This window comes from Petaurus breviceps, unplaced genomic scaffold (assembly GCF_028583685.1).
Source record: "Petaurus breviceps papuanus isolate PSGF00001 unplaced genomic scaffold, PetGlider_PUasm1.0 76, whole genome shotgun sequence".
NCBI lineage: Eukaryota > Metazoa > Chordata > Mammalia > Diprotodontia > Petauridae > Petaurus > Petaurus breviceps.
Genome location: NW_027186473.1, coordinates 965323 through 991907, shown reverse-complemented (window position 1 = coordinate 991907; position 26585 = coordinate 965323). Strand labels below are relative to the sequence as shown.

Genomic DNA, 26585 nt, shown 5'->3' with positions numbered 1-26585 from the left:
GCTTGTTTGTATAACTCTGGTCAAGTCATTTTACCTCTCTCTGCCTCAGTTTCCCCAACTGTAAAAATAGAGATTAATAATAGCACCTACCTCCCAGGGTGGTTGTGAGGGTCAGATTAGACATTTGTAAAATGCTTAGCATGATGCCTAGTATTTAAGTGGGCACTTAATAAATCCTTCTTCCCTTCCCTCCAAGGGGATCATGAATATGTTTGGGGTGGTGGTTCACGAACCTGAATGGGGAAAACAAAATCTTAATTTTCACTTATTTTTAAATAGAATTGAGCACTTTTGTCAGTTATTTAAGCAACTTTTAGGAAGAGATCCATTGGCTTTGTCACACTGCAAAAAATTGAGACCCAATGGAATCAAGTTATTTGCCCAAGGTCACCTAGTTTGCGAGGGATTGGATAGAGCCGGCCTGTGAGGGTCAGCTGGTCCTTGGTTCCAAGCAGTGTTATTTCCATTCTTCTGTGCTAATAGTAGGCATGACATGGTTGTATCTGGGTCTATTTTGAGATGCTGAAACCCTGAGAGCTTTGTGGACTTAGTATCTGAAAATAACATTTATTTCATTTAGTTTGTTCTAAACGGTCTTATAATATTCAGTGTGTAGTTTATTAAATGAAGACTTCAGGCCAGTTAATCCCTATTGTGCATTGATGGCTTTAATAGAATGTGAAAATGAGAGTGGCTTCCTGTTAGCCTTTTTTTTTTTTTGTAACTAGCTTCAGCCTTCTATATTAAGAACTGTATTTTGAAGGATCAGAGAATGCACTTGTTTTACCATTGTATTTTCCCTGGTATCTCTGGGACTCACCAAGGTGCACAGAACGTGCTAAAGTAGTTGTAATCAATAAACTAGGTGCTGAGATGTTCCTTTCCTGGTTTTAAAAAGCCACTTATCTAAAAAGTACACTTGCTTATGCAGTGGGAGAATGCTTGGGCTCTCCCACTCATGGACTGTCATCTGCCAGAAAATGGATGAGTCTGTTTTGCTTTTTTTTTCTTTTGAAGATTTCACCTATAGCATCCTCCCATGTACACCCTGCTCTTCCTTTTGTTCTTTCTCTTTCTCCATCCCCTCTTTTTGCTCCGTCTCTCCTGTGTCCTTCTTTTTCTCTTCCTCCCTCTTTTCTCCCTTGTGCTGTCTCTCACTCTTTCATGCTCCTTTTCTCACTCAGTGTATATATGAGGGTTCCTGGTATATCGGAGAGAGAATTGGCCACAGGGTCTGGAAGAACTGTGGTCCAAGTCCTGCCCTTGACATGTACTGGCTCAGTGGCCCTGGGCTTGACCACTCAGTGGTCCCAGGCATCCCTCTAAGACTTTCTAAGGTTCTGATCTGCATTGCTGGAGGGAGTTTTCTTACTGGGAGTTCCCTTCTCAGGGGGTAGGTGTCATATTTTTTCCTTTCTCCCTTCACTCCCTCACTGTTAAACACCTACTAAATACAAGATACTGTGCTAAGCACTGGAAATTTAATCCAAAAAGAAAATAATTCTTGCCTTCAAGGTGCTTACATTTTACTGGATGCTACTTTTCTCTAGGAAAACTCAAGCACAGAACATGCCCTCTGGTATCTAAACAAGCTAAAAGCTGACCAACCTCATCCCCCATAAAGTTTTGCTGATGAGGAGATGAGAACTGGGGACTGCCCAAGACCACAGTGGCCACAATGACACAGTGTAACAGAGATGACTTCCTCTCCCTCTCCACACTTCCCCCTTTCCCCCAGCCAAACTTCAGCACAATTAAGACACCGTGTTCATGGACAGTGGACTGAATTCAGTGGATGCACACACCATATATAAGAAACTTACCACACTCATAATTTCTTAGCCCCAAACCACATGAAAATTTTTTGGTGACCATTGTTCCATATCTTTTCATGGAATCCTTTGAAGTTGTGAAATATATTTTCACATTTGAGATGCTATCTGGATTTTATTTTGTTTTTGAAACACATGGAACAAGTTGATTTTTCAGCCCGCGTTCCTGTGGGTGATGATCCTAGCTTGCCATGTCCAAAGAATTCAGAACAAGCTCTTTGCCAAAGCATTCTTGTGGTTTTTCGTGGGGCAGAGCTGTGTGTTCCATGAATTTTTCATTGTAGCTGCTGTTTTCCATGGCTAATTAAAACATCTGGCTTAAATTTTCTGGGAACATAGAATTTCTCTTCAATAGTAAGTAATGACCTCAGCCCCTTCCTCAGGATTAGGCCAGAATGTAGGCTTTCAGGGCACTTTTTTGAAGGCAGTTGTTTCTTAATCACTTACATTTTATTGAAAATAATTTCTGGTTGCTGAACCACATGTTTATTTATTTCCCATGTGTATTTTTCTGTTGTCCATAAATATGAATTCATGTGATTGATTCTCGCCTTTCACCCTCAGGTCAGAGCTATGGGTGAGCTGCTCCTGTTTGAAGTCCAGCGTGCTGTGGTTGGACCTGCCTAGCTGTGGAACAGAAAGAAAGGCTGAATGGGAAGTCCATAGGAGAGAGCTTCTGAGAAAGCATGTGAGTGAAGGAAACCTAAATAATGGGCATTTATATATTACTAGACAAAATAGATTGGTCTAATTATAGGAGTAAACATTTTCATAACTGTTACTAAGTGATCCTCTTCCCTTTTCCTTCCTGTCCTCTTCCCTTCCCTTCATCTTCCCTTCCTCTTTTCATCCCTTCCCTCTTTTCCTCCCCTCCCCTTCCCTTGTCCTTTCCATTGTCCCTTCCCTCCCATTGCTTCCCCTTCCACATTCCACTTGTACAAATTGCAATATATTCCTTCTGAACCCACGATTCTTTATCTGTAAAATGGAGCTAATACCTTCTGATGCAGGTTCATGAGAGCCTAGATTTCTAGATTTTAAAGCAAGAAGGGATCTCAGTTACATTTCTTCTTTTTGAGAAGCTATTATTTGGAAAATATGGTTTATACTGAGGGGCAACCTATATTCTGATAGAGTGCTAGGAAAAAAATGGACTTATAATAGCCTATATTCTAATATGATACATAGTGCACGAAAAAAAAAATAGACCCATGATAGCCAAAGACAACATTCTTGTCTTTGACTAGGAAAAAACCCAATGTTCCAATTCATAAATTTCTTCTTTTCTTTTTCCAACTCATAAATTTCATCTAAAGCTGAAACGTCACTAGACCTGTTTTCATTTTGTGAAGAGGCAATAGTAAGGGCCTGAGCCCACAGAGTGGTGCATAGAGATACATCTGACATTATAGAGTGATACCTGGCCCTGCTTCCTTAGCTTTGCTTAGGAAGATTGTTTTTTTCATCAAAACAGTACAGCATCAACATTTTCAGGTAGATTTTTTTCCAGAGAGGTATACATTTGCGATAGGCAGAAGAAATGTTCTGATGACACTGAGGTGTGAGCAGACACAAAGCATCATTGTTATGGAATGGGGGAAAAAACCACTTGAGGAACCAAAGAGATCAGATGACTCTGTACTGCCTTCTCCAGCAATGGCTGGATCTGCAACATTCCATGATTATTCTTATTGCTGTGGCTACTGACCCTGCTAATGATATTGTACTCTTGAAGCTTCCACACAGGTTATCTCAGGCAAAGGACAGGTCTTGGCTCCTTAGGGGTGTGGGAAGGGCATATGAGTTTACACAGGTGAAGCCAGTCACATGTGACTAGCCTCACCTTCAGGTTTTCTCATGCACTACTCAACTGTTGGAAACTTTACTAAGCATATGTTGACTTTTGTTTCCTCTTCCTACCTGGTCTGCTTCTTTATGATTAAATGGATGTTTAAAAAGAAAGTGATACAAATTGTCAGTATGGAATGGAACACATTGGGATAAGCTAGATCAGAGGTGGGGAACCTGCAACCTCAAGGCCACATGTGGCCCTCTGGGTCCTCAAGTGAAGTTCTTTGACTGGATCCAAACTTCACAGAATAAATCCCCTTAATAAAAGGATTTGTTATGTAAAACTTGGACTCAGTCAAAAGGCTGCACACACAAAAAGTCTTTTGTGCACGGAGGGAAGCAAAGTGGCCTCCACCCTGAAGGGTAGGTCCTGAATATTCTTCGGTAAGGCTTTTAAACAGATTCTTATTTGACTAGAATAAATGGTTATGCTATTTCATGAATGTGGCAGATAGAGCAGATGATTTCAGAAACTTTTAAAAACAGTTATTTGTTTTCATGACGTCTTAATTGTCATCATCATTAATTGATGTCTTTTGTTTTTACAATTTAGTTGTTTGGGGATATTAATCCCACCCCAATATATACATACATGTAATTGAGCCATCTCTTATAATAATGAAAAACAGTGAAGCAACAGCAGTGATAAAGTTAATGTATCTGATGTGTATACAGTATTCTGCCCTGGAGAGCCCCTGCTAAGGGGAGGGAAGGGGCATTTTATGTAGATAGTTTTTTAAAAAAATTTTTTGGTGTTTATTAATTTGTTTGCTTTTAGTTTACAAGATTCAATTCTATAATTCCTTGAGATTCAAATTTTCTCCCCCTCCTTCTCCTTCTCCCTGCCGCCCCTCCCCCCGCCCCGCCCATGGCGGTATACAATCAAGTATAGGATCTGCAAAGACTTTCATATTAGACATTAGTAAGGTTATAAAGAAGGATTGTATTGGATGGAATGAACAATGGGAAAGAGGAAACAAAATAAGTAAACTTTTTAAGGTTCTTTCTAGACATACCTACTAAGTCTAAAATTTATGTTTTTAGGAATTATGTATATTGCAAAGCATCTTAATTCTTAAAGTTCTAAGACAACTTTTAGTTGGAAACTTTTTTTCTTGTAAGAAAAGCCATAAAATTGTGTATTTCCCCCCAGTTTTCACATAGAACTGGGATTTTAAAAAAATGATGGTACAATGGACAAATATCTAAATAACGATTTCTCATTTTCTCTCAATTCCTGAATTTAAAAATAACAAAAACAAAACATTGAAGGTATTATTAATATAAATTGCCTAATAGTAAAAAAAAAAACATTGAGTTCTAAAGCAGAATTTAACTGTCTCAAAAATGGATCTTGCAGACATTGATCACGTATCTTACTAATTATTGATTTTTTTTTGATAATTGACAATTTTACAGAATTGGACAATGATTATTATTGTTTATAATTTGAGTGAATACTGGATAGATTGTGCTTTCAATTATTCCAAATTGCTCTGACACAAAATCCTGTGTCTTGGATACCAGTTTCTTTGATACAATAATTTCCCATTGATGCTAAATGGCTGCCAAGCACAGAATACTATGAACTGTATGTAATTGAAAGGACATCAGAAAGATTCATGGTGCGTGTGAACAGGCTGCTATATGTTACTAGATATGTCTTTAGAGCTGGAAGTGACATCGGAGGCACCATCAAGGATGTGCACAACCATAAAAGGAGGTGGGCTGGTCAAGAATCAGAGATAATAGATAGCCTGAATGGTATATTGATTGGTATGCTGAGCTTTCCAAAGAATCAGAATCAAGACTTTGCCCAGGCAGGATCATTATGTGGATCTCCTTTGGAGGATTTATAGAAAGTCATGGATCAGAGTCATGCACAGTAAGAAAGAGACTAGGGAAGGGTTGTTACTTGCATCAGTGGAAGGGAAATCATCATTCTGCCAGCATATTCCATAGTTATAACCAGTTGGCAGACAGACATGCTAGTGTACTGTGCACCAGTCTGAAACAGAGTAAGTTATAAGTTCTCAGGGTGACTGCAAGTCAGAGACAGAATCTTAGATTATAGGTATTACAGATCCAAAGATAATATGCATGGCGAAGACAGGCTTCTTTGTCATGAATCAGTGTTTTCAGCCACATCTGTACGCACAGATAATAATTATCCACTTTAGCATTCTTGAAGCCTCAGCACGTGGGGACATCTATTCTCTTGCTCTTGGTGGTAAAACAAACTTTGTGTGCCTTTCTCATAACCTCTCATTTTGTGGATTCCTCTAATAATTGTGTTTATAGTTAATAAAAGGCCCTCTTTCCACAAGCAGCTTAACTCTGACATCATTTGTATATTCATTAAACACTTAATATCTTCTGCGCACTGAGCTAGGTGCTGGGAGTACAGAGACAAAAAATAAAATAGTCCTACCCTCAAGGGGCTTATATTTTACTGAAGGAAATGCATATAAATAAATACAAAATACATACAGAGTCATTTAAGGTTGGGGGAAGGGCTAGTTCCTATAGATGGCACTTGAATGGAACTTCGAAGCTAGCAAATCTAAGAGTTGGAGGTGAGGAGGGAGTTTGTTCCAGGTTTGGGGGACAGGATGGCCTGCCCAAAGATTGAGAGATGAGATGTCCCATAAAGGGGAATGTTGTTTTGGCTGGAATGTTAAGCAGAAGCTGGGAGATGAATTAGGAAGCCTCTGAAATAGTCAAGGGGAGAGGTAATGAAGAACTGAACCATATATGATGCAAGTTATCCGAATACTGAACAAAGGGATGTGTTTGAAACATATTGTAGTTGTAGAGTCATAAGAGTTGGCAAATCAGATGTGAAGGGTGAAGAAGCTGCAAGAGTTGAGCGTGGCTGGATGTTTCTATCCTGGGTTCCTGGAAAATTGGTGGGCTTTTTATCAGAAATAGGAAAGTTGGGAAGAAAGGAAAGTTGGGGAGAGGGGAGGAATAGAAAGCATTCTTTTTGGGACTGGGAATCAGATCTGGAACCAGAAGGGACCTCAGAGGTCTATCTAGTTTGTCCTCCCACCCCCACTCCTTATTTTATAGACGAGGTCCACGTAGGCTTGACTAAGGACACGCAGGTGACTGACCACATAAGTCATCAAAGATAGCAACTCAGGTGTTCTCATTCCAAAATCAGTACTTATTTCTACCCTAGCCAGTTGTGTTTTAGATGCCTATGGTACATTCAGTTGGGGAGGTCCAGTGGGCTTTTGGTAATGTGAGCCTCAAGTTCAGGAGAGAGATTGGTGTTGGATATCTAGATTTTAGAGTCATCTACATAGAGTTGAACCCAGGAAAGCTGATGAGACTTCTCAGAGTATAGAGGGGAGAAGGTCCTGAAAAATTTGCTTTAACCATAGACTTTTTTTTGAGCACTTAGGTATTTTATTTGATTTACTTGTAAATATTTAAAAAATATTTTATTTTTACCAATTAAATGTGAAAACAGTTTTTAACTTTTTTAGAAAAATATTGAGTTCCAAAATTTCTCCCTCCTTCCTTGTCCTCCCACCTTCCTGAGACAGTAAACAATTTGATAGAGGTTTGTAGTGCCAACGCAATATTCATAGCCCCCATGGCAACTATGAACATACTGGCATGGTTCTCAATTGCAAAATATAACAGACTCTCTATGTAAAAATCAGAAGTAAAACATTTATTCAGACACTAGAAAATCAAATTCCAACACCAAAAAGTCAAATCCATCATAGAAACAGTCACACCATCCTTTAGCCTTCCCACAAGCACTCTCAAACCTAGCTGTCTGCTCTCCTTCTGCCCTCCCCTAGCTGCCCTGACTCCCGGCCTCCTGTGGATTTGACTCTCTTCTTCAGCAAGCTCCTACCACCACAGGCTTTATGTGGTGACATTTGGCCTATTAGGGGGCAGGGAAGATCTTCAAATTCCCTTAGGCTTATTAAGGGCCAGGGAAGATCTTCAAATTCTCATTACCATTACAAGGTTATATATGTGAAGTCATGAAAAAATATATTTCCATGTTAGTCATGTTGTGAAAGTGCCAGGCCTAGAGTTAGGAAGACTTATCTTCTTGAGTGACCTGAGACACTTAATAGTGGTGTGATACTGGGCAAGTCATTCAACCCTGTTTGCCTGACTTTTCTCATCTGTAAAATGAGCTGGAGAAGGAAATGGCAAACTATTTCAAGTATCTTTGCCAAGAAAACCCCACCTGGGGTCACAAAGAATCAAGACATGACTGAAAGAAAATACAGAAGAAAAAAAACCCCAAACCCTACAAAACTAAAAATATTGTATGATTTGATCTGCATTTAGACTCCTAGTTTCTCTGGAAATCGATAGCATTTCCTACTATAAGTCCTTCAGTACTGTCTTGAATCATTATATTGCAGAAAATAGCTAAGTCATTCATAGTTGGTCAACATACAATATTGCTGTTTTGTGTACAATGTTCTTCTGGTTCTGATCACTTCACTTTGCATCAGTTCATGTAGGTCTTTCTAAATTTTTCTGAAAGTATCCTGCTCATCATTTCTTATAGCACAATAGTATTCCACCACAGTCTTACACCACCTGTTCTAGTCATTCCCCAATTGATGGGCATCCCCTCAATTTCCAATTCTTTGCTTTGTCAACACCAAAAGAGCTGCTATAAATATTTTTTATACTTAAAAAAAATCTCTTTGAGATACAGACTTAATAGTGGTATTGCTGGGGTTGAACATTATAACCATAGGTTTTGGAAGCCCATACTTTGCTTTAAGATTTGTAATCAAAAATTCAGAATAAGAAAACAATACAAAAGAAGAATTTTTTTCATTATATCATTTATACAGCTTATCTCATGGTATTGTGTGCATCATGTGTAGGGATGTGTGTGTACTACATATGTGTTTGTATTATAGAATGAAATATATTCTTTTTTAAAAAGTTCATTTATTTTTAGTTTTCAACATTCATTTCTGTAAGTTTTAAATTTTTTTCCCCTCTCTCCTCTCCCCCCTTACCAAGACAGCATGCAATTTGATATAGGCTCTACATATACATTCCTATTAAACATATTTTCTTTTTTGTTTCGGTTTACTAATTTATTTGTTTTCAGTTTTCAACATTCACTTTCATAAATTTTAAATTTTCTCTCCCTCCCTTCCCCCTCCCTCCCCAAGGTAGCATACAATCTGATATGTGCTCTACACATACATTTCTGTTAAACACATTTTCATATTAGGCATGTTGCATAGAAGAATTATAACAAATAGGAGAAACCATGGGAAAGAAAACAAAACATAACAAAGCAAATAAAAAGACAAAATAGTCTGCTTCACTTTGCATTCTGACTCTATAGTTCTTTCTCTGGATATGGATGACATTTTCCACCATGAGTCCTTCAGAAATATTTTAGGTCCTTGCATTGCTGAGAAGGGCTAAATCTATCAACATCAGTCCTTGCACACTGTGGCTCTTACTGTGTACAATGTTCTCTTGGTTCTGCTTCACTCAGCATCAGTTCATATAAATCTTTCCAGGTTTTTTTGAAGTTCACCTGTTCATTTCTTATAGCACAATAGTATTCCATTACATTCATATACCACAACTTGTTCAACTATTTCCCAATTGATGGCTATCCCCTCAATTTCCAGTTCTTGGCCACCACAAAAAGAGCTACTATAAATATTTTTGTACACATGCATCCTTTTCCCATTACTATGCTCTCTTTGGGATACAACCCTAGCAGTAGTGTTGCTGGGTCAAAGGGTATGCACTTTTTTTATAGTTCCAAATTGCTCTCCAGAATGGTTGGATCAGCTCACAACTTATCAACAATGAATTAGTGTTTCAGCTTTCCTAAATCTTCTCCAACATTTATAGTTTTCCTGTTTTGTCATGTTAGCCAGTCAGATAGGTGTGATGTGGTACCTCAGAGTTGTTTTGATTCATATCTCTCTAATCAGTAGTGATTTAGAGCATTTTTTCATATGACTGTAGATAGCTTTAATTTCTTCCTCTGAAAACTGCCTGTTCATATGTTTGACCATTTATCAATTGGGGAATGACTTGTATTCTTGTAAATTTGACTCAGTTCTCTAGAATGAAATATATTCCTATAGGTATACTCATATATATTATATAAATGCACGTGTATGTGTATGTATGTATGCATATATACATACATACACATGCATATATATGCACACATACACACATGCACATAGGATTTTAATCTCATGTTATTTGTAAAAAAAATTCAAAGCCTCAACCACATTGAAATAGTAATTAACTTTAGCCAATTTATAAAATCTTTAAATACATTATATCACCTGTAAATAACTTGTAGCATGTGAGAAATAAATAGCTCTGTTACTGAAAATGTATATGTATACATTTCTTCCTTAGAATTCTTTTTTTTTTTTTGAGGGAGGAAGGAAGGAAGGTAAGGCAATTGGGGTTAATTGACTTGCCCAAGGTCACAGAGCTAGTAAGTGTCAAGTGTCTGAGGCTGGATTTGAACTCAGTTCCTCCTGACTCCAGGGCCGATGCTCTATTCACTGTACCACCTACCTGCCCCTAGAATTATTTTCTTATCATGACTTTTTAAATTGCCTATTTTCTAAATCTTCAAAATAGAAAGGTCCCTCCAGGGTTTAGACTTAAAGCTTAAAAGACTTAAACCTAGAATGTCAAAGCTAAACTGCTGGTGGAGGTAGTATCGATCAGTTACCCCACAACCAAAATCAACAGAGGGGAGTATCTTTAATCTCTGTAATTCTCCATTTAACTAAAATAGACTTGATTTAATTATGAAGAATAGATTTCCTGATTTGTAAAATGAAGGGGGGTGGTCTCACTGGTCTCAAATGTTTCTTTCAATTCTAAATCTATGATCCCATGATCCCTGTTATAACACATCCACAAAGTATTAAAAACAGATATTTAGTTTGTTTAATGCAGAATTTTCACCAGCATGTTTTTGTTTAATTGTGTGAAAAAACCACACCCTAAAATTTAGATCATACTTTAAGATTTGGGATACCCTTAACATACATAATCTTCTTCGACTCACACAATACTCCAGGTATAATATTGTCCTTTTTTATTCCAGATAAACTTAGAAAGGTGAAGTCATTTGCCCATATCACATAGAGCTAGTGTTCCAGAGAATTGGAGCTTAGGTCCCTCCTGCCTCTAAGCAGTCTTTCCATCATATCATGGCACCTGTATCAGAGTTCAGCCTCTGTGTGGAGCTTCAGAGTTCTCATGAAAGTATTATTTAATTGGAAAGGGAGGCAGATTGTAGCAAGGTAAAGTGAAAAGCACCGGGAGCAAAGGAATGGAGAGAGACTATTTTCAGATGCTTTTTTTTTTTTTAGCTTCTTGTCAATCGTTTTTTCTTACTTTGCGAATTTTTTCATGATAATGTGGACGGAATGCAGACCTGTCCTTGATGTAACCATGTCACCTACTAGGATAACTGAGAAATCCTGAAAAACAAAACCCTAGCATTCATGAAGGTTTGAGGTGTGTTCTTTCCCCTACATGCAGCTAGCAGCACATGTCTCCTACTTGTCTGTAATCTGGAATTAAAATCAAGCTGTTACAATTTGAATGGTTTCTCTATACCTTTCTCTAATAGGTCAGGCCATGCCTAGCCTCTTTTTTTATAATTTCTGCCTGCGACTTCCTGGAGGGTTCAATTCTTGTGTTTTCTGCCCCTTCTTTTTAATCTTCTTATTTGAACTTGAATTGCCAAAAGGCAGGTTCACTGCCAGTTTTGTCTCGGTTTTAAATGTAGTAATGTGGAAACTGATACATTGTTACCTGGGTATTCTTTTGTTCTACAATGTTCTCATAGTTTTAGCAACATTGAAATATGTGTGTAGAGTTAGCTGGATGGATTTTCTCCTCTTACAAATTTTTTTTAGGGGCTATCTTTAACAGATCAAAAGTTGGCATCCTGTGTCTTCCCTAGCTATATACCATTGTGGTGGTTTTTTTTTTTTTTAGTACTACTTCTTTTAAATCTTAGTGACCAACTCAAATAAAGGTTATGTGAAAAACAGTGTTATGTACCAGGGGGATATAACCTAGTTTTTTGCTTTGAGAATTGAAATAAAAATATTTGGGTTTAAATAGAGCTATTATGTCTGAAGACATTGGGATGCATAAGATACAACTATTAGTAAGGGTTTCAGTAAAATTTGTGATAAATGTATACTCTTATTTGCAATGAAAGCAAAATTCAATTAGGACAAAATACAGCTATTCAGTGGCTTATAGCAATGCCAGAAATAAAAAAGAGATAGAATGTTTGGCATTTACTTTCTTCAACAGAAATGACATGTTATATTTAATGTTTATTTGAAAGGTTCCTAGCAAATATATTATGTTTGAAATATTACATGTTTTAAATTCTTAACTTTTTATTCATACGTTGGCACCTATTAAGTTGCCTGGTTTCATTTAAATGATCTTAAAGACATAGTAGTTGGGTGATGGTTAGCCAAATAGTCTTTATTTTAATGTAATTACAGACATATTAACAAGCTGTTCCACCTTTGTCCTTTTCATGTTCTCTAATAAAATATTCACATTTATAATATCCCAAATATGATCTATATTTACAACAAGGCAACTGTTCAGAATTTGTCAAATTTTCAGCTGTCAAATGATTTTCAGCATCTATTCAAATATGGACTATTGCCTTTTTTATTCATGAGCAAAATTACACTATTAAATGATTGTTGACCAAAGAATAAATAACCAACTAAAAAAAAATCAACTCTTTATGTAGAATGCATCCAAGCCAGGAGCTTATGAGAAATTAGGGTAAGCACCAGTCAGGCTTACTTAGTCTAGCTTATTTTATCTTTCATGTGATTGATATGCCTTTCAAAAAGTTGTATTCTGATATCTCATGGTGGCCTAAAGGAGACATTGGGTTCTCAAATGCCAGACCAACAGGTTGGCCAGTTCCTAATTGGACAGGTTTTGAATCGGAGCACAGGGGTGTCTGTTGTCAAGGAACCGGACTACCTAAGTTCAAATAAGTTCTTCAGTCATGAAGTTGGCCACCGGATGATGATTTTTTAGTCTTGGAACCTAGAGAAGACCATGAAACATAATGCCTGGCCCATAAAAGGTGGTTGATAAATGCCAGTTAACTAACTCATGAGACTGTAACCTGTATCAGTGGAAGAGATTCCAACCTTGACAAAATCAGATCCCTGAAATATGGGAAAAGTGACTGATAGGCACTTAAGTTCATTCAAGAATATTTTTTCAAACATACTTATGATAATTGTAATAATTGGTTTTAATAATAAAAAAAGATTTAGTAGTATGGAACTTTTGGAAATGGAGAGGAAATTGGAAATTTGTCATGTCCACTTGTCTCAAGATGAGAAAGCTGAGAAATGAAATGGCATACCCATGGTCACAACAGCTAGGGAGTTTCAAGGCTGGAATTATAACATAGTCCAACCTATATCTGAACAAGAATTCCCCCTGCAACATAGCTAACAAATGATTGTCTGATCTGTTCTTGAAGAGCACCACTGGAGGGGAACCTCCTACCTAAGGTAGCCCTTTTTCAGTTTAGAATAATTGTCAGAAAATCTCACCTTCCTCAAACCTAAATCTGAATCTCTGCAACTTCTATACCTTGTTCTAATTCTGCCCACTAGGGTGGAGCAAAATGAGTCTTACCTCTTTCTCACATGATCACCTTTCAAAGATTTGAAGACAGCTTGTAGTCTTGTTCCCCCTAAAACTTCTCTCCAGTCTAAACTTGACTTCATTTAGCACATTTTCATATGATATAATTTCAGACCTTTGACCATCCTTGTTGTTTTCTTCTGACAAATCCTCTAACTTTATTTATGTCCTTCTTAAAATGTGGAACCCAGAACTCCAGATGTGGTCTGAGCAGGTTGAAGTACAAAGGGACCATCACCTCTCTGGTCTTTCTGAATGTAACCTTAGCATTTTTTTGTGTCTTTTTGGAGGGGGGAAGGCAGGGCAATTGGGGTTAAGTGACTTGCCCAAGGTCACACAGCTAGTAAGTGTTAAGTGTCTGAGGCTGGATTTGAATTCTGGTCCTCCTGACTCCAGGGTCAGTGATTTATTTACTTTGCCACCTGGCTGCCCCAACCTTAACATTTTTGATTGCCTTTTTATAGCTTTATCTTGTAAATATCTAAACACTAAAATAGGCAGAGGGATCCTGATGTCTAGTTCAAGGGCTCCTTGAGGAGAAGTCTGGGTATACCCAAGGTGGCAAAAACCACCAGCACCTTTGGGAAATTGTCCCTTACATACATGGAGCAAATATTCAGATGTATGGTTCCTTCAGTTTTGACACTTTTAAAAACTAAGAATTAAAAAAAAATATGAGTGGAACAAAATGGAAGCATTAATCTATCAGGTGAACACCTGATTAAGTAAAATATTAAACTATGATGTTGATTAATGATTAGAAAAATCCATCTAAAAAAAGCCATCCAAAAGGAGATTTCTTCTTGCTGCAGCATGAGGGTGTGTATCTTTCTGCTTAGTTTCTTGACTATGTTTGCTTAGCACACCATATAACTGAAAGTGGCCATAAAAATCCCAGAAGCTGATCACTAATCAGCGAAGTTGTTTGCTAAGAAAGGCCTGCTTAGACTTGAAATAATAGCAGTAGGTAATAAGAAAAAATTCTATGTGGCCTTTCAGTAACTTCAAAATCTGTATATCAGTTTTGCTTTTCTTCTAATCAGAATTTATGGGAGCAGAGTTTCCAGAGGAGATGGGAAAACTTCCTAATATCTTCCATTTAACTCTTCACCTCTTGGCAGATTTAATCTGAAAAAATATTGTTTCCATTTTGTCTCTAAACACTTTTAAATATTTTAAATTTAGTTTTAATTTTTAAAATTATCCATGACAATCTCTTTTGGGGGGTAGGGGTCAGGGTGGGGTGAGGAGAGGATATTTTAGAACAAAAGCATAGAAACTTCAAATATCATGAACTGTATCTATCATTTTTTCTGAAAATGAAAAAAAATCTTTTTTTCCCCTAAATGTTCAAGCAAGATGGCCTGAAACACACAGATCACTTTCTTTAGAGAACATCTGCAGTTTTAACTAACTTTAATAAAATTGCTGTTAACAGGGGTTAACAGTGTGATAGCTTTTCAGACTTTTTTTCAATGGCCTTTTGTTTGGACAGATGTTAGCCATGTGAGATTAAAAAAAATTCATTCATCTAATGTACTTCTCACCCTGTTTTACCTTCTCTTCCCCATGGGAGTTACCCTAATTCCTGACTCTCTAAAACTTCAGTAATGCCAGATTTTATAACTCCTAGATTTCAAGGTTTTTAGATAGAGTGGACAGACTATAATCCTTAATGGAATCTGATGTGTCAGTTTCCACCTCAATACATAAAAAATTAGCTGTACTTATGTCCACTCCCTGACATAATTTAGTTAAACCTGAGAATATTGATTATTCTTGCATGTGAGATAAACTGTGCTTGCTATATATGTGCCTGATAGAATAATAGTTCTAAAGAAACTGATTGATAATAATAGCTAACATTTATAGAGTGCTTAAAGGTTCACAGAGCATACCTCATCTGAGCCTCACAATTTCACATGAGCCTGAGAAGTGCTATGACTATCACCGTTTTACAGATAAGGAAACTAAAGCAAAGAGGATTTAAGTCACACAGCTAGTAAATGTCTGAGGCAAGATTCCAACTCATGTCTTCCTGATTCCAAATCCAACAATCTATGCATTGTGCCACTGAATTGTCTCAAATGCATGATGACCAGTTAAATTTAATAGTTCATAGAGTGCTATCATTTTTGATTCTTCTGTGAGATATGCCTTTCTGTAATTCAGCTGAAGACACATTTATTGGATGAGGTCATCCCTCTAGTTGATACTTACATGTCACAAAAGGATTATAAATGCCACAATAAGTGACATAAATTTTCAGAGAACAGGGAAGTCAGTATGAGCTGCATTAGCACCATCAGGTTTCAGAGTTGGAAGAGTCCCTAGGTATTAGATCAGATGAGGAAACTTAGATGTTGAGTAGATGTGTGACCTGCCAAAGGTAAACCCAACTAGCAAGTAGAAGAATCAGGATTTTAATCTCAGTATTCTTACTACCATTCTGTACTGCCTTTTTTTTTTAACTGTATCTTCATTCATTCATTTATTTATTTATTTGGTTTTTTTGGTGGGGGCAAGGTAGGGCTATTGGGGTTAAGTGACTTACCCAAGGTCACATGGCTAGTTTTTTGTGTTAAATGTTTGAGGCCAGATTTGAACTCAGGTCCTCCTGACTCCAGGGCCGGTACTCTATTCACTGCACCACCTAGCCACCCCTAAACTGAATCTTGTAGGATAGGTATAATATATATATATATATAAAAAGAAGAGCATCCCAGTCAGGGTGAAAGGCATGAACAAAGGTAGGAGGTAGGAATGTGCAGAGGGGATTTATGGGAGAGTGAGATCATTCTAGTTGGAGTAGGGTTTCACTCAAGAAGTGCTCTGTGAGTGGAACCAGGATGTGAATGCCAAAGTCTTAAGATTTTGAACTTTTCCTACAAACAGACAGTGAGTCACAGAAGGGTTTTAGAGCAAAGGAATCATGTGATAAAGTGTTGTGTTAAAAAGTTTAATTTAGCTTTAGTTTTCCAGGTTGATCAGAGAGGAAAGGCTGAGGACTGAATGTGAGAAAACTGATCCCAGTAATACAGACACATAAAGTACCAGGGTTCGGGACTTAGGGTATTGTCACCGGGAAGGGCAGAGCTGTGAAAGATCTAAGCTTGGCCCTTAGACCTTGCTGATCTTGGTTGCTTTCCCAGAAATTCCATCACCTTGGAATTCGTTCTGGGGGCTTTGCCATTGGCCCCAGGCTTTCACTTTTTTCTTTCCAAACCTCATTGATTGCTAAATCCCAGCTTTAGGTGATCTCGGTGCTCCAGCCTGCTTGACTTCCTAGGCTCAGAAATCAGACAAACCTGATCTTTAATTACCTTTCTCCCATCTGCTACTGCTGCTGCCACAAGCAAATATCTGATTCAAGTCTCTTTTACCTGTTTCTCTTTTTCTCCCTGCTGCTACACACTCTAGACCACAGGAATCCATTTAGTAAGGCTTATTAACAAAGGGAAAGACTTTAGGAAAAAAAAGAATAAGATAATTGGAAGTGCTTATAAAAGTACCAGGCTGTATCTTATCATTAACCTTTCTAGAAACAGTATCCCCGGCTGTCGGCTTATGGTTCTTTCTATTGCCTACCCTTTTGGTTCTCTCCTAAAGAGGGCTTTATCCAGTCCCGGTGCTCTCTGTCTTGATTTTGTCCTGTCTACAATGCCTGGCTAGTTTAGCCATTTTGGAAAATTTCTTTAGAAAAGCATAGTGGACTTAGTCACCCCACACACATTCCTAAGTCATCCATCCTTTGGCTTCTTTATCCAAAATGGGGAATAGAATAGAAATATGACATGCAATTAAAGGTTTCAGTATTATCTGAATCTGAAAGTACACAGAGACAAAGCCAGTGGTTGAAATGGACATATGTATGTGTGTATGTGTGCATATATATGTTTATGTTTATACATATTTGTCTATATAAATATTTCCAAGGTAAAAACAAGGTTTTATTATGAATTAAAGGTCAAATGAGGAGGGCAATGTAAAATTACTTCAGGTCCTGAATTCTGAGAAAAATCAAGATACTGTTAGCAGAAATATGGAATTTGGGAGAGATTTTCATCCTAGATCCTTTTCTCTTTTTATATTCTCTTGGTGATTTCATATACTCCATTATTAGAAGAAAATGAATAATGGCTAAATTTTCCCCTGTTGTAACATGACTCAGAGTAATTTGAAGCAATGGATTGCCTTGTTGGTGTTTCTAGCAAATTTTCCTAGGTTCCCTTTCAGTATCCTTTCCTCTTTTCCATCATCTGCACTAGATCTTCTTTTAGAGATAGTGAGGTATTAACTGCACTTGAGTCCTCTATTGCAGAATCACAGAACCTCAGAATCACAGAGCCTCAGAATTGGGAAGGACCTCAGAGATCTTTTAGTCCAGCCCCTAACTGAACAAGAATCCCATTTTCAAACATACCTGACAAGCAGTCATCTGGGCTTCTGTAAAGACTTGTCTGGGCGAAGGGGGAGCCCAAGTTAAATCATGAGAGGCATTATGGTATAGAGGAGAGAGAGTTGGACTTGGAGTCAGAACTATATAATTCAAATCCTTCTTAAGATGATAAATGGGTGACCATGGATGAATCTCGTAACATTTCTGGACCTCTGTTTCCTCACGATAAAATGAGGGGATTGGATTCAGTAACCTCCAAGGTCCCTCCCAACTCCAAACTGTGATCCTATAATCTTGAAAGATTTATAATAATAACCATGAAGGTATATTGCACATGAGCCAATATTGGGTTTTTCCTGGGAAATTCAGAATGTGCCTATAAAAGTGCCCCAGCTCTTGTATACACATGCAGGTTAACAAAACATCCTAAAGAATGAGGTTCTTGTTGGGGTTTTCTCTGTTTTTTTTTTTTGCTTTAAGAAAAAAACAAAACAAAAACAAAAACCTGACAGAACACCTTAGCCAATACAGAGCCAAGACAACTCTTCTCTCTGGTGATCTGTACCTATTCCAGGGACCTTTAGAGTTGCCAACACACAGTATTCTCCTAAGTTTCACTCCTCCAATGCAGTAAAGACTCTCAGCTTTCTCTGTCACTCACAGGGATCTCTTCTGCACAGCCCACATGACTCAAAATCACAGAGCCTCAGAACTGAGAAGGGGCCATGATAGCAATCTAAGCAATCTTCCACCCCACACCCTACAAGTGGCTGTTCAATCTTTGCTTGCAGGCTCATTTAGCCTAGTGTTCTTTGGCTCATTCCTTGATTTCTTTATCACTTCAGTCACTGATTTAACATTTATAGGAATTTCAGTTCTGGGTCCTGTCAGCCAATTTTATGCTCCTCAGAAAAAAGCATCTGGGGTGTGTGTGTGGTAGTGAACTTTCACAACACTTCAATCCAAGAGTGCTTCAGATTTTCTACTATTGTATACTAGTGTTTTATAGTAGGAACAGGACTAACTGTGCAGTTAAAGGGTTTGGAATCTCCTGCCTCAAATTAGGAGCTTAAATGTTTTGGCTGCTTGGTTATTTTGCTGGCCTTTTGGGGCAAATTTTATGGCTCCTGGGGACAAGCGACCCTGAATTCCAATAGCGTCTGTAATCAAAATAATTCTCATTCCAAGTCTAGTATAATAGGGTGTGTTTGAAAGCCCTAGAAAGGAAAAAAAAAATTAAGCAACAAGAGTTGTATTCATAGTAAAGCACTGTATTGAAATGAACTTTGCTATAGGGCCAAAAGATTGGTAAGTCAGTCTTCTCTGAAGAGCTAAAGTGGCATGGAGTATCTTGGCTGGGGATGGAAGACAAATGTGAGTTGAGAAAGTCCTGAGTGGGGCATGCAAAAAGCAATAAAGGAAGCATGAGGGAACATTGACGGGGAAGGTGAAGTAGGGGATTTTGAGGGGTGGTGACATTCACTCCAAATAAACTTTTTTTTAAAGCTGGCTTTCAATGTTCAGCAAATATAGTGGCTCCCAATCTGATGGTTCTGCAGCACCTAACAGACTGATGGGGTAGGATGTATTTTCTTTTGCAGTGAGACAGCCCACCTTGAAAGTGGCTGCAGTTATGATTTGTAGTCAGGAAAATATTCTTTCAAGGAGGCAGTTAGATCAAGGTGGCTATTTAGATCATTGAAAGATTTGCTGCATTCATTAAAAACTGGAGCAGAAGTTATTTTTTTCTAGCTGAATCAGCTTGAGCAAGAGAGTACATTTTCTACCATGTGGTCTGTGGCAGACGATGGAATTTGTGGGCTTTCTATAAAACTTGTCACTACTTTGGCAGCAATAGCTATTCCAGTTAAAAAAGCTTAGCTGTAAGGAATTTAGAGGGACTATTTGTCTTAACTTATTTCATATCAAAATATGAAAATCAAATCAGTTATCATTAAAAAGGGCATATACTTTAAGAGAGTATCCTCAGTCTAACGAGGAATAAATCTTTTTGGTTTTTTTTTTTTTTTGGTCCCATGTTCTCAAATGTTATTCACCTTCAAAGATTTCTCTCTTCTACAGTCACCAGATACTATCTGTTAAGTTCTGTGATCATAAAAGAGGGGGCATATTCTGCAGCTGTGGAAGCTTGTGAGGGGTTTTGTGCATATGTACATTTTTCTTCACTTTCCTAACTGACTAATAATGTACCGATCAAACTCACAATGTGTCCTTGATCTCAGAGAGGACCAGCGGTATGTGTGGCTGGTTCCCAAGACAGCCCCCAATTGAAAACATATGTTCTGCTTTAGGCAGTTTAATAGGATGCATTTTGTATAAAAGTGTGCTTTACTTGAAAATATGAATACTTGTCCAAACATATAAAATAAAATAAAATTGCATAGCATGATAGGAAAATCAGAAATGCTCTAAAAATTCTTGTCTTTATTAACAAGTGTAACTTTTTAAAAATGTTCCATTAGGAAAAGAAATGCTTTCTCCCCTCCCCCTTATATTTATAATAGTTATAGCAACTAGCATTTAGATAGTACTTTACAAATATCATCTCATTTGATCCTCACAACAACCCTGAGAGGTAGGTACTATTGTAGCCCAATTTTACAGATAAGGAAACAGAGACAGAAGTTAAGTGACTTGCCCACAGTCATACAGTTACTAGGTGTCTGAGGCTGGATTTGAACACAGGTCTTTCTGAGTTCATGTCCTATTAACTTATTTCCTCTAGCATTTCATTTCAAGCATGTAAAACATATTACTCCATATTAAACCTCCTCAGAAATCCTCAGTGATTCCTTATTACTTAAAGGATAAAATATGAAATTCTCAGCCTTACATTTAAAACCCTCTTTCATGTGGTCCTTGTTCTTTTTGTTGTGTTATTCAGTTGTTTTGGTCATGTTTGACCCTTCATGACCCCATTTAGGGTTTTCTCGGCAAAGATACTAGAATGGTGGTGCAGTGAATAGAGAACCGGCCCTGGAGTCAGGAGGACCTGAGTTCAAATCCAGCCTCAGACACTTAACACAAAACTAGCCATGTGACCTTGGGCAAGTCACTTAACCCCAATTGCCCTATTTTTCCCCTTCCAAAAAAGGAAAAAAAAATGGTACTTGAGTGGTTTGCCATTTCCTTCTCCAACTCATTTTACAGATGAGGAAACTGAGGCAAAGAGTGTAAAGTGACATGCCCAGGGTCATACAGATAGTGTCTGGGGCCAGATTTGAACTCAGGAAGACAAGTCTTTCTGCAAAACTTAGTGTTCTATCCACTGCATCACCTAGTTGCTCAATCTGGGCCCTTATCTCATCTTATTTTGCATTTACTTCTTTGTATCAATCAATCCTCAGTGCTGGCGCACACTGCCCGGTGTGTAGTAGTTTAATAATTGTTTGATTTGAGAGAAAAGGATCATATCATTCAACACTGGTGAAATAAGTCCCATTTCAGTTTTACTTCTTAAAAACACACATATACATTAAGATGATAATTCGATTACTCCCATTCCCCTGAAAAAAATTAAAAGGCTGAATCACCTATTGAGTAAATTACTTTCGCCTCTGCAAAACTCACTTTAATTCTTTGAAGACACAGAAGTGCCATTTAGAAAATATGCTCTCCTCCACCCTGATGTTGTTGGAAGATTTGTTCTTCTCACTGGCATGAAAAGTTTATTCCCAGAGGATAATTCATTCCGTATAAAGTTGAACCTTTTTGTTTAAGGACCAGAGGGGACAGATCAGTTTATTAAATATTTGATCTTTTTGATGGTTGACTTTTCCTTTGCTTTAGATTGCTTTAGTCTCTAAGACTCATAAGTTCAGAGGAAATCTGTATTCAGGATGGTCACCCTGACCTTTGAGGAAATTCTTTCAGAAATAGTTTTTTTTAGGTTATTTTGAAGTAGATTGAGTAGGCGGGGGGAGTAGATAAAAACAACAGCATAAAACTATACTAATTTTAAAGTTTGCTTTTCTGGTTCAAATTTCTGCAATGTGACTAAAACCAAGTATAATTACACAGACAGATACATCCACCCATCCCTACCTATAGATATATTATAGACATCTCTATGTATCTAGATATGTATATCTAGATCTATACTTATCTGTAGGTATAAATATATGTATAGATCTAGATAGGAATACTTAGATATATACATCTAGATATGTATAGATATATAGATCTAGATATGTATAGCTATTTATCTGTAGATGTATCTATTACATAGATAACCTCCCTATTTGAGAAGCTAGATACATAGGGACCTTTTCTTGTCCTAATTTTCTACACATGTGAAGGCCTGGAGAAAAAGAGAACATTATTTATGTTTTTATTAGTCCATTTAAGTTGAAAGTTACTCATGTTATACAAGTTTAAAGTTATTTATTTTACTTGAAGGTCAAGAAAAATGTCACTTAAAAAGCTTCCTACACTTCTCCACCCCCACAAAAAAAATAAAATAGCTTGCTGCCTTAGTCTCTGAATATGTGAGTGATTCAGGACCTACCACTTTTTTTTCTAGGATGGAGGCCTCATAACATGTGAACCCTAACTCTTTTTTTTTTTTTGCTTTTTGGAGGGCAGTTGGGATTAAGTGACTTGACCAAGGACACATGGCTAGTTTTTGTGTTAAGTGTCTGAGGCTGGATTTGAACTCAGGTCCTCCTGACTCCAGGGCCGGTGCTCTATTCACCACTCCACCTAGTTAACCCTGAACCCTAACTCTTTAAATAAAGTTCTCATGTTAGGGAAGTCTTCTTCTTGTGTTCCTTAAATTTATTTTAAGCCACTTGTTTGGAACCAAAATGCTGTTTCCCATAGAAAGTGTTATTTTAAGAAGTTATGTATGTACACATATATGTATGCATATACACATACATATACACACATGCACACATATATTCATACAGTCCATTTCTCTCTCTCTCTGATGGATGGTTTGATTCATGAGAGTCTTTTTGGCCTAGAATGTATCTGAACTAGCATACCGTTCCCAAAACAATATTAGAGACTTTGTCCATTGTTTCTAACACCTTATTTCTGTGGGAAAAGATATTCAGAGCTCTATATTGTGCAGCCCCCATGTCAGTGGTCTTTATGGGGCTTTTTCTTTTACCTTTCTTCCTATACCCCTTTCCCTATTTGGTAGCCATTTTTAATATTTTGGAGACACAAAAAATACTTCATAATAAATTACTTCTTTCAGCATTCCTGATGTTTTCACATAGTTTTCCTCATGTGCGAGTTTGCTCAGGGATTGAGTTCTTAATCTCTTGGTTCTTAACCAGTAGAGAGTATTTATTTTTGATGTCTAAAATAATTTTTTTCTGCCCTAGTGTTTTCTAGAGATAATTTGTTAATCATTATTTTTATTTTACAGTGACAATGTAGAAAGTGGTAAGTAGATTATGAACTCTGTATATTTAATGCAATCATCAAAATTGTTTCTGTATTTTATTACATATTAATATGATTTACTTAGATCTGTCTTTTAAAAAACAATCTGTCTTTTATAAAGCTAACTTGGAATATATCTTCTTAAAATTATAACATAGCCAAAAAGATTATTAGTTGCTTTTATGCTATACATTTTTCATCTGTGCACTTTATATGTTTGTGATTTGTGTTAAATAGAAATAAAAGTGAAAGCATTATAATTTGAATGGAATGAGTCATCACCAATATACATGTTTTATTAAATACTCATACATTTATAGCACTGTGCTGAACAGTCTACAAGGAATAACTTTGTCCTTGAGGACTATAAATTGAAAGGTAATTAGTGGCCTGTGATTTAGAAATATTTTATCTCTTGTAGTGCAGGCAGTCAAAGATGGTTCTGAGCTCCTGAAGTCCAAATAAGACCTTGTAGTTTAGTTGGAAAGGGAACTATATTTGGAATTAGAGGACCAGGGTTCAAACTGACCTCTATTTGTGGAACCTAGGGTGAGTCACTTAACCTCTCTAGGCCTTTGTTTCCATGAAAATAAAGGGATTCAGAAGGGCCATCTTACACCCATTCGATAGGCTAACATGATAGAAAATAAAAATGACATGCTGGAGGGGATGTTGAAAAATAGGCATATTAATGTACAGTTTGGTAGAGTTGTGAAGTGATCTAACCATTATGTAGAACAATTTGGAACTGTGTCCCAAGAGATATAAAACTATGCAAACCCTTTGAGCCAAAAGTACCACTATTAGGTCTGTATCCCAAAAAGATTAAAGAAAAGGGAAAAGGATCTATTTGTACAAAAAATATTTGTAGCAGCTTTTTTTTTTTTTGTAGTGGCAAAGAATTGGTGAGGGGATGCTCATTGACTGGGGAATAACTGAATGTGAATGATTTGTGGTATGTGATTGTGATGGAATACTATTGCGCTATAAGGTTTCAGAAAAATCTGGGAAGACTTATATGAGCTGATGCAAATTGAAGAGAGAACCAGAAAATATTGTACACAGTAACATCAATAATATAATGATAATCAGCTGTGAAAGACTTAGTTACTCTCATGAATATAATGATCTATGACAGTGCCAAAGGATTCATGATGAAAAATGCTATACACCTCCAGAGAGAGAACTGATGGACTCTGGATGCAGATTGAAGCACATATGTATGTTAGCTTTTTACTTTTTCTTTTTCCTCCATGGCTAATGTGGAAATAGGTTTTGCCTGACTTCATATGTATAATGAGTATCCTATTTTTTGGTCTTAATATGTGGGGAAGAGAGTGGAAGTAGAGAATCTGGAACTGATAATAAAAATTTTAAATAAAAAAATCAGAATAAACAGGATTCTGGACCTCAGAACTAACTTAAGTAGATGTTCAGTCCTTTGCAGGCTAGAAGAACTTTGATGATGTGTCAAAGTGTGTCTAAATATTTTATATGTTCTTGAGAGTTTAGAATTTGCAGCTCTTTAATGGAAGAAAATACAATTGTAATTTAAAAAAGTTTAAATCTAAATCAGGTTCTAAATTACCTTGTTTTGAAGGTGAATTTTATTTTGACAGCATTGAAATCAGTGGTTCAGTATATGTGTATATGTGTATGTGTGTGTGTGTGTAAGTAGTACTTTTAATATTTGCTGCTATTTAGTTATTTATTGACCTCCACATTTAAAATTTCATTTTTTCATCCGTTAATGTTTACCAAACATTTGGTTACCAAAAACTATAATATAGTTTGCCAAGGATTAAAAAAATAATAAGGGAGTTGGAGAAGATGCCTCTTCAAATTAAATCTATGACTATAATACCTTGTAGCTTGGAGAAAAGTAAGGTGGTGGGTTTACCTAGATCAAGAAGCAATGGATTTTGTGGTTATTCTTATAAGGCCCTGAAAATTGAGAATGATTTAACTGATACCTGGATTCATAGAACCTTTCTTCATAAGACTTGTTCCACCCAGCTAAAACAAGTAAGAATGCATAATAAAATCCCCTTTCTGATACAGAATAATAGCTAGCTAGTAAGAACACACATTTATACAGGGTGTCCCAAAAGTCAAATTGCAGTTTTAAACTTCAATAATTTATAATAAACCTTAAAATGGCTTAAAACTACACTAAGACTTTTGATATGACCTCTGCAGGGCTTTTTCATTTAGCAAACTGCTTCACACATATGATCTCATTTGAAATATTGGATATATATTGCTAGAGAACAGTGATCCCTGTGTACCCCACTGTGTCTGAAACATTTATAAAGTAGATCTGTGGTGAAGGTGAGTACCAAGATTGGTTTCTAAAGAAAGGAATGAAAACTCTGCCAACTGAGTGTTGTCCTTCAAGGCAATAATGACCTTGGGAGATGATTAAGTCATAAAGTGATTGCTCAGAGCCCCTCATTTTGGAGTCCTCTTTGTGGTATTCCAAGAGATGTGGTTGGGAAGGTATAGGCAAATAGATCCTCTTGTGCTCACATCTCAGTGGCTCATTGGTGGATTTAAGTTTAACTTAGGTCAGATCTGGCCCTTGGTCATGCTGCTTCATTTTTCTCAATCCATCCTGAGGTGGTCAGCTTCTCCACCAGACTGACTCACTCTTTTAACAGTTTGGGATATTGATAACATTCATTTACTTTGGGGGAATGTAACTTTTCTATGACCATTTGCAGCACGGGGAGAAGTAATGTGCTGTAGGTGGATAGACTTCTGGGTCTAGAGTCAGGGAGACAGGACTTCATATCCTGCCTCAGGTACTTAGAGTTGTGATCCTGGCTGGCCAGTTACTTAAACTCTCTGGACTTCAATTTTCTCATTTATAAGACAAGCAGGGTGGATTTGAGATCTCCTCCTGCTCTAAACCTATGAGCCTTTGCTGGTATTCTTTGTCTAGGGCCTGCCTTTTGCAGGATTAAAGTGTCTGGGAAACTGAAATTTTTAATTGTGGACATGGAATACAAATAGAGGAAGTCCAGTGATCTTGAGGGCACCATATTTGTTGTAGGCTACAGCAGAGCCCTGTGTAACAGGAATGAGCCCTCTTCTATCACAGAATCTTCCTTTCCAGTGACTGGACAGTCTACCAAAGAGTGACATTATCCCTTGGACAGTGCTGAGGAAACCCAGCATCTTTGTGCCTTTATTTTCAGCTCCATAGTATTCATCTGCCTTTTAAAAAATACTATTTCTTTTTTAAAATTTTTTTGTGCATTCAGGTCCTTTTGTCAAATGTATGATCTCTTTGGGATACAGCCCTAGAAGTGGTATTGCTAGTTCAAAGTGTATGCACTTTTTTTTTTTTAAAGCAATTGGGG

General features: G+C 37.1%; 1 protein-coding gene across 7 annotated transcripts in view; it reads left to right on the top strand.

Annotated features, from left to right (window-relative positions):
* APBB2 (amyloid beta precursor protein binding family B member 2) overlaps window positions 1-26585 on the top strand; it is a 420856-nt gene that overhangs the window by 65218 nt on the left and 329053 nt on the right. For 6 of the 7 annotated variants that reach the window (XM_069105116.1, XM_069105114.1, XM_069105118.1 and 3 more), the window contains one exon: window positions 2397-2520. The exons of the other annotated variant lie outside the window; for it this stretch is intronic. The gene's annotated coding sequence lies outside the window, so the exon portion shown is untranslated. The remainder of the gene's footprint in view (window positions 1-2396; window positions 2521-26585) is intronic. 7 annotated transcript variants of the gene reach the window in all.